This window comes from Coptis chinensis, chromosome 5 (assembly GCF_015680905.1).
Source record: "Coptis chinensis isolate HL-2020 chromosome 5, ASM1568090v1, whole genome shotgun sequence".
In the NCBI taxonomy this organism is placed as follows: domain Eukaryota; kingdom Viridiplantae; phylum Streptophyta; class Magnoliopsida; order Ranunculales; family Ranunculaceae; genus Coptis; species Coptis chinensis.
The window spans coordinates 86,923,324-86,931,974 of NC_141460.1; positions in this window are offsets into that span (position 1 = coordinate 86,923,324).

Here is an 8,651-nt window from a genome sequence, read left to right on the forward strand (position 1 = left end):
TAAACATTAAAGAAAAACATTAAGATTCGAAATATGCAACTAAGACAAAATACAATTTACTAAAGAAAAGGTGGAGAGCTAATCCTCCTCATGTGAAAATAACATTTAGTTATTGATTTGAAAAGGTTCATTTGATTCTTCCTAGACTCATAGACAATCCCTAATGGAAGAAAACTTGATCTCTAACATGTATGGCTCATTTCTAAACTCATACATGTTAGCAATTGGAATCAAGCAATGACTTATCTCTAAGCTCATTACTTGATTCCTAACTAGACACTACACCAACTATCATTTTGGGATAGGATGTAGGTCAAGTTGTTCTTCCTAACAACCTACCAAGCCAACAACAATTATTTTCCCTCACATGAGTTGGATTAACTCCCCAAAAGGGAAGTTAGCTCATGATCCTTGGGATAAAGGATTACAAACTAGAAGAACAAAAAGAGAGAGAGAAAGAGGAAGAAGAAAAACTAACTAAACTCATTTGCTTTTTATTTATTTTCTAGAAGAAAACCAAAGTTTCCTCCATTAAAACTATTACAAGCTTTCTTACAAACCTAAAACTAAATAATAAAAATGACTAAGGAACTAAAATAATACAAGGTAAGGAATAGAAGTCAAGGGAGTAAATGGAGTGTCCCCCCCTTTGCTTTGTTTTCTTCTTCATTTGAGAGACATCTCATTTCCTCCCATGTGAAACATCAAACCACATTTACTTCATTTTTATCCACCACATTAAAACAAAGTGACACCTTGCCTTTTTTTCACTATTAACACCTAATCTAATTAATTACATGCAAGGTGTCAACTTTGCACCAATAATTTGTCATTTTGTCTTGACATGCTCCATGATTGATGACTCATCCAATCTTATGGCCCGTGATAGTGGGTCCTATATGCAAAAGGTCCATGGCGGTCCGGTTTTTGGGCAATTTTACAACTTTTCCTTTATGCGTAGAGTTCATCGCCTGATTGTCCGAAAGCAGCTCACTTGTCGATTCGAGTCCTGGTTCAAGAGGTAGGAGCTTCAAAAGTTTGATGCTTCGTGGATTTGGAAGATTTCATATATATGTCGTTCCTCGTGGCTTTATCGCGAGGTTTAAACCATATTTTCATGTCTATCGCGAATACCGCAAAAGTATGAAAACATATTTATTTCATGATTATTAAACACATAGTTAACCAAATTTATATGTCTCAACGGGGTTTCATAATACACTTTTGGGTGCTTATCACACAACCCCCAAACAGCACTTTGCTTGTCCTCAAGCAAAGAAGAGACATTAAAACAGATAAGTGGCAAAAAATGTGTAGTCCTAACTAAGTCTCGTTTCGCAGAGTGCGGTTGCATTGACCATATGCAACAAGGCCTTAAACCCCTAGGAATTCCCTAGTGAACGAGTTATAGTCTTGTAAGAGTTTTCCAGAGAAGATACTCACAAACTTCATTTATACTACAACGACTCAGTGACAGAAACTCGTTTCTTAAATTAATCTCAGATATCCATACATCTCCTTAGCAGAGAACGAGGATTGATTTCTTTGAAACTCAAGTTAATATGTATTCAATAATTAAAACATCTACATATGATTATGCATGCAGTGAACTTTTCATTGAAATGTACTAGCAGGGTTGTTTCTGAATCCTTTGGAGAGTGTACCTAAATGGGTTCTCACAGGTATGTGTCAAAACACAATTTTACTCAAAATTTTTCCACTCGAGTTTTGTTAACTCCAAATGCGGTGGGCACACGTTTCCTCACATCTCAATGATGTCGAGGAGGAGCCGATGTCGATCAATCACGTCTACTACTTATTATCACACCACCCTACTCCTAATGAGCTAGAGGTCTTTATTAGGTATTGTGGGGCTTAGGTGATAGTGTACAAGAAAATGGAAATGGATAATTAAAATTTACGAAAGTATGAGAGAATAGGGTCTTCATATATTTACACTAGAGAAATCTTTGTTTTCTTTCCTTCTTCTAACCGAAGTTTTCCAACCTTGTTCTTAAGCCTCTAATTTTTTTTTTTTTATCTAGATGGCTTAAGAACATGATTCTATTTTTCTTTTCCCGAAGCAAGTAACTGACTTTTATTTGGGACAAGTCTTTCTCTTTATTCTTTCCACATTTCATCCTATTTTCATACTCATCACTTAGGTAGGTTCTTTTATTTGGTTTAATAGATGGGTAAGGAATTTTTGGTGAAAGTGAAAGGTTTGATGAAAGGTTCAGTGGAGTGACTAGCGGTAAAATTTGTAACCGGTAAGAATTTTTAGCTATGTCGATCCAAAGATGGCCTAAATTCTCGTCTAGGGTTCGGGTGGTGATCAAGTAAGTAGATTCGTGATTTTTCTCTAATCGGAAAACTACTCCTCCTCAGGTCATCACACACAAATCACTCATGTCAAGGTTTTTGTTAGATTCTCACAGGATTTATAGTTTAAGTAACTAATCGTTGGTTCCGTAAACTTATCGCTATGTACAATCGATGATACTCAAGACATGAATGTTCATGAAAAGATGTATAAACGATTGCATACATATTATCTTAAGTTTCTTAAAACAAATCCTAATTAGGATACTAATGTGAGATTTCTAGACAATTTTATCATTGAAAAGAAAACAAGACTTTGTCACTAAGTACAATTATTAACATGAAAATAAAAACTATATACAGGTTACAATTTGCCTAATATTTGCTACAGGTGGTTAAAGCACCCCCCAACGTATCGATGCTTAGTCCCTCAAGTATCAATAATTAAAGAGAGAAAGTACCGAGAACCGCGGAGCAAAATTAGGGCTAGATTGCCGGAACGTAAAGGTTGGAGAACATAATATATTATTGAAAGAACAAGAAAATGTTCAATATCACACTAAACATAGCACACCTAAATAAAAACAATAGCATACCTAAACATGAAAAACAATAACACACCAAACATAAGGTTTAATTTAGCTAGATATATGTATAATGGCAAGCTCAAGTTTACCATCCAAGTGGGATGTGAAGTTTCCAAGCGCCCTCTTGAAGGAAATGCATTTCTTTAGCATCGCCAAAAGATAATAGTCCGCCAAATTTCTGCCCATTCTTCGTTTCAGATTTCCTCAAATGTGTCTTCATATTTTCATCCTTCGGGTAACAACTAACATGCCTCGTACCGAAGCGGGACGCTTCCATTTTAAAACCTCAATGAACGAATGATTCGCTTTTCTTTGGGCACACATAATCTACCTTGACCTACCATGAAAAGTAGCCGCAAACCGTGGGAAATGTGTCTTCATGATTCGCAAGCGGTGACCGTAAAAGTATATATCGATCACGAAAAGTGCGAGCTCATTTCGGGTTGGAGATAACACAACCTAGGATGTTAAATAATGTATGACCTTGAGCTAGTGACCGAATACGACGCAAGCGTTTCATTAGCAGTAGAAAATGCCAATCTCCCATAATGTTCGTGAGTATTAAATAACATCGCAGTCCCCATGTTCATGGTCATGCTTGCTAAGGGAATGGTGACGCCACGCCATGCCACATGGCCATTTCCTTTTCGTTTAATCTCAAGACCATCACCGTAAGTTTCACGAAACGCTTCCCACTGAAAGGAACGGTAAGAATTATGATAGATGTAATGCCATGATGCAACAGGTTCGTGATATGAAAGATCCAAAGTTAGTGCAAGTTGTTGTTCAGAAAAGATATGAGGTGTGTCACCAACTTGGATTGTGAACCCGTCTAAGTAGAAACCATGCGCATGGTTGAATGCTGGTGTGTCTTCCATATTAGCATAAAAGTATGCAGCCAAACTCGGAGAATAAGTTTGGTCAGGTTGAAGAATTAGGGAAGACCACCCGATGTTTGTAATGTAGTCACGGAAAAGATGGCCATAGGTATTGGAATCCATCATAGACTGAAAGGATTGCTCAGGAATGAGTTTGGGAGATACCATGTTTGATGAAGATGCAATTGATGAAGATGGCATAGTGGATGAAGTAAAAAAATAGGTAACGACAAAGGCAAACTAGATGGATAAATGAGTATGTAAGAGAATATACCCTCTGTAGCTTCCCGCTAGTCCGCCAAAGAGTGAAACAGACGTTTCAATCGTCGACGTGGTTAATCCCAATAGATATTCGAAATTTCAGGTACAGGTCCAGAGATTTAGGCCTGGATATGGATCAAGGTATATCGGGGGATCTTTGGAGGTAAATTATTAGCACCAATGAGAACAAATGCACTGCGGACGCTGGTAAGACCAAATGACGCTGTCCAATACCGCTGCAAGACGTGTCTTTGATGTCACAATGAGTTCAACTTTTCACAGAACTCTTATAATCGCCTGAAGTGTACTTTCCCAATCCTAACTTTTGGTACCTGGAAGTACAGCAAAAAATCCGTGAGCGAACAGGTTGTTTACGAGTGAAATTCGAAAAATAACATAAAAAAAATGAAAGGGAAGAAAGGAAGAGAGTGGGGGTCCCCCCCCCTCCCCTTGATGCAACTTCCAATCTGTAGAACAAGTCCTATGTCTTTAGAACAACAGCGGCGCCATTTTGATATTATCGTTTTACTACGTTAGAGATTTGACTCTCTAATTTGATGCAAAAGCGAATTCAAAGTTCCTTACTCACGATCTTCGCGTTCATAAAAGTTGAAGTAAGGATCGAACCAACCTAAAGGTTAGGACAACTACAACTTGGTTGTTACTCTTAGGGAACTAGTGAGTAAGTTTATATTAATACTAGGTTTCTTTCCTACATAAACATTAAAGAAAAACATTAAAATTCGAAATATGCAACTAAGATAAAATACAATTTACTAAAGAAAAGGTGGATAGCTAATCCTCCTCATGTGAAAATAACATTTAGTTATTGATTTGAAAAGGTTCATTTGATTCTTCCTAGACTCATAGACAAGCCCTAATGGAAGAAAACTTGATCTCTAACATGTATGGCTCATTTCTAAATTCATACATGTTAGCAATTGGAATCAAGCAATGACTTATCTCTAAGCTCATTACTTGATTCCTAACTAGACATTACACCAACTATCATTTTGGGATAGGATGTAGGTCAAGTTGTTCTTCCTAACAACCTACCAAGCCAACAACAATTATTTTCCCTCACATGAGTTGGATTAACTCCCCAAAAGGGAAGTTAGCTCATGATCCTTGGGATAAAAGGATTACAAACTAGAAGAACAAAAAAGAGAGAGAAAGAGGAAGAAGAAAAAAACTAACTAAACTCACTTGCTTTTTATTTATTTTCTAGAAGAAAACCAAAGTTTCCTCCATTAAAACTATTACAAGCTTTCTTACAAAACTAAAACTAAATAATAAAAATGACTAAGGAACTAAAATAATACAAGGTAAGGAATAGAAGTCAAGGGAGTAAATGGAGTGTCCCCCCCTTTGTTTTGTTTTCTTCTTCATTTGAGAGACATCTCATTTCCTCCCATGTGAAACATCAAACCACATTTACTTCATTTTTATCCACCACATTAAAACAAAGTGACACCTTGCCTTTTTTTTTCACTATTAACACCTAATCTAATTAATTACATGCAAGGTGTCAACTTTGCACCAATAATTTGTCATTTTTGTCTTGACATGCTCCATGATTGATGACTCATCCAATCTTGCGGGCACGTATAGTAGGTCCTTTGTGCAATCCAGTGGCGGTCCAGTCTTTGGGCAATTTTATAACTTCCCGCCTATGCGTAGAGTTCATCATACGATTGTCCGAAAATTTCACTTGTCGTGATTCAGAGTCCCGGGTTCAAGAGGTAGGAGCTTCGGAAGTTTGATGCTTCTGTGCGGATTTGGAAGATTTCATATATATGTCGTTCCTCGTGCTTTATCGCAGGTTTAAACCATATTTCCATGTCTACTGCGAATACCTGCAAAAGTATGAAAACATATTTATTTCATGATTATTAAACACATAGTTAACCAAATTTATATGTCTTAACGGGGTTTCATAATACACTTTTGGGTGCTTATCAATTAGCTCAGTTCTTCCTACCAAAGTCGACAAGTCAACGATTATATTAACTAAAAGCAAGGGCAAACCCAAGCAATTCCTCGCCACAGGTTCGGTTCAGTATACTCCAGCATCCCTTTTCTCAACATCTCGATTTCGTTCCAAGGTTTATCTTTCTTCTCCTGGCGAGAATGGATTTTTCCGGCTTGGTGCGCAAACTTCCACTTTCACCCGTTTCCTTTTTTTTTTTTTTCTTCCCTAAAAGTTAAGTACAACCTCCCCTTCTAGCTCCTCACTTCGCGATGCAATCTTCTTGTAGATTCTGTTCCACTATTATTAAGACAAGCAAAATCGGGTGGAAGTGGAGGAATGAAAGGTATGAAATGGGTCGGAAACATATGTCAAAAGCTTGAAATTATGTTCGAGGAAGTGGAGGAAAAACTATGCCTAGATGCTAACTTTGTCGAAAAGTCAAGTGGAGGCGTTTGGTGTCAATGTCAATAAATTTTTTTCTTTGGAATCGTGCATGATTTCCTACCTCCATCTTGCACGCCTCCCGCACATGAGATAGATTCCGGTTCATCTGTAGTGAAAAATGGTATTAGCATAGATCATTTAGAAGGGAAGCCCCTCGATAAGGATTACCGTGTCGATTGGTTCTTCAATGGAAAATTCATGTCAATCCTCTAAATCCATCAAGATCGTAACGCCAAGGATGGTGATCCGCTTCTTCCTTTTTCTCGTGGACCTCATAGGTCATAGGGGGTGAAGGTGGTTTGGAATTTACTTTTGATGAAAATTACATACTTAAGATATCAAAACCAACTAGTGAAGAAAGAGAATTCATAAAGATTGAGAAACATCCTCCTTGTCCGCCGGATGTGGGTGCTCCTATTGGGAATCAAGCATCATTATCGAAAGCAGTTCTCACAACACAATTCATATCGTTCCGAAGCTTCTTTAAACCCCGCCAAGGGGATAGGTTCTAACTCAACTGTGAAGAGGGTGAGGACATCCGGATACATGAGCTGTCCTGTTTAGGTCTTGAAGGAAATATTGTCTATGAGTTGTCCTGTTTAGGTCTTGAAGGAAATATTGCATGCTCGGTGGAACCGCCGTCATCCATTTTTTTGAAATCAGCAATGAAGGTCATGAAAATGCATGCGAAAGTGTGAGCAGTTTTTCAGACGCCTTGAAGAAAATCGAAGGAAGCAAAGAGACACTCGTAATTTTTTTCAGAATATAGAAATATAAATCTAAACTTTATTCTTTAGTAATCATTATTATCACCATGTGTCGCCTGGGAGGTAATATTGTGCGTAGATATAAAGCAAGCCATTAAGCATACTGATTACTTTTAACGAAAAGATATCCGAAGTTCTTATCTACTTCACACTCTTATCTAATCCCAATTCTTATCTAATCCAAAACCTTTAAATCCAATTGTACTTAACTTCCTTTTCTTTTCTCGTTATTATTAGATCGCCCTACACTTAATTTTAAATGTCTAAATTCTAAATATCACTATTCCACTGGCATGCGTCGTTGAAATCAATTTTCGTATTAGTACATAATGCGTTCGGTATAGTTTCGGCTATTAATTTTTTTGCAATTTTTTTTATGTGCATCTTTTATTTTTTTCTATGCATTTTCAGCCATATTTTATTTAACTGCATGGTGTCCCGTATACGTTAGTTTGACATTATTTCGTTCCCGATAATTCACGAATTTTTTCCGACTGTCAAAACGACTGTCCATTTTCCTATCGTTTACGTTCACACAACATTTTGTTATACATTCCGCTCATTCTTTTCTTATTCCGTTTTTTTCTTGATTTTTTCTCTCTTCTTTGCTATATGAACTTTGTTCATATGCCAAAGAGGGGGCGGTGTTTCGACCCCCACATACGTGGCCAACGTCCATTGGTAAGGGTCTCCACTTTATTCGTTTAATTGTCAAAGCTAAAGCCCAATTTGCAATACCATGGATCAATGTACAGGCCCATTAACTCATGTGTCTAAGGCTGAACCTTAGCCACATGGCTTGCCACTAATGTACATTGATTTATGTCCAGATTCATTTATTATCAAAGAGATAATTATCAAATGAAAGTTATAGTCTATCACAATTACTCAAGCTACAAGATTACTTGAGCTACAAGGACTCTCTACTCTACCTATATAAATACCAAACTATTTTTCATAAGGAACTACGTTGAAACTTGATCCCTAGATAATAGATCTTGGGTACGTAGGCAGCCATTATTTGGTTAAGTTTCATCTCCCCCAACATCAAATTCCTCTGTTGCTTAGTGCGTTCTTTACCATTACTCTCATTGTGTTGAAGCGATTTTTATCAATAAACAAGATGCTCATCATAAGCTTCTTCTTCAACCCTCTTCTTCCTATTGATCAGAAGCATCCATCATCGCAAGTTGAAAGAGTTAAGCTACTTAGCTGCTGTTGGGGGGTAGAGTAGAAGCAATTTACCGCTTTTGGCTCAAGAATAAGATCTTTATGAAGGATTTGACTTTATGACAATCATTATATTATATCATAAGAGAATTGGGTTCAAGAAAATAAGAAGAAATCCTTGATTTCGCCATCGAAGTTCGAGAAAAATCATGAATCACTTGAGTTCACTCAAAGAATATTGGGTAGATTA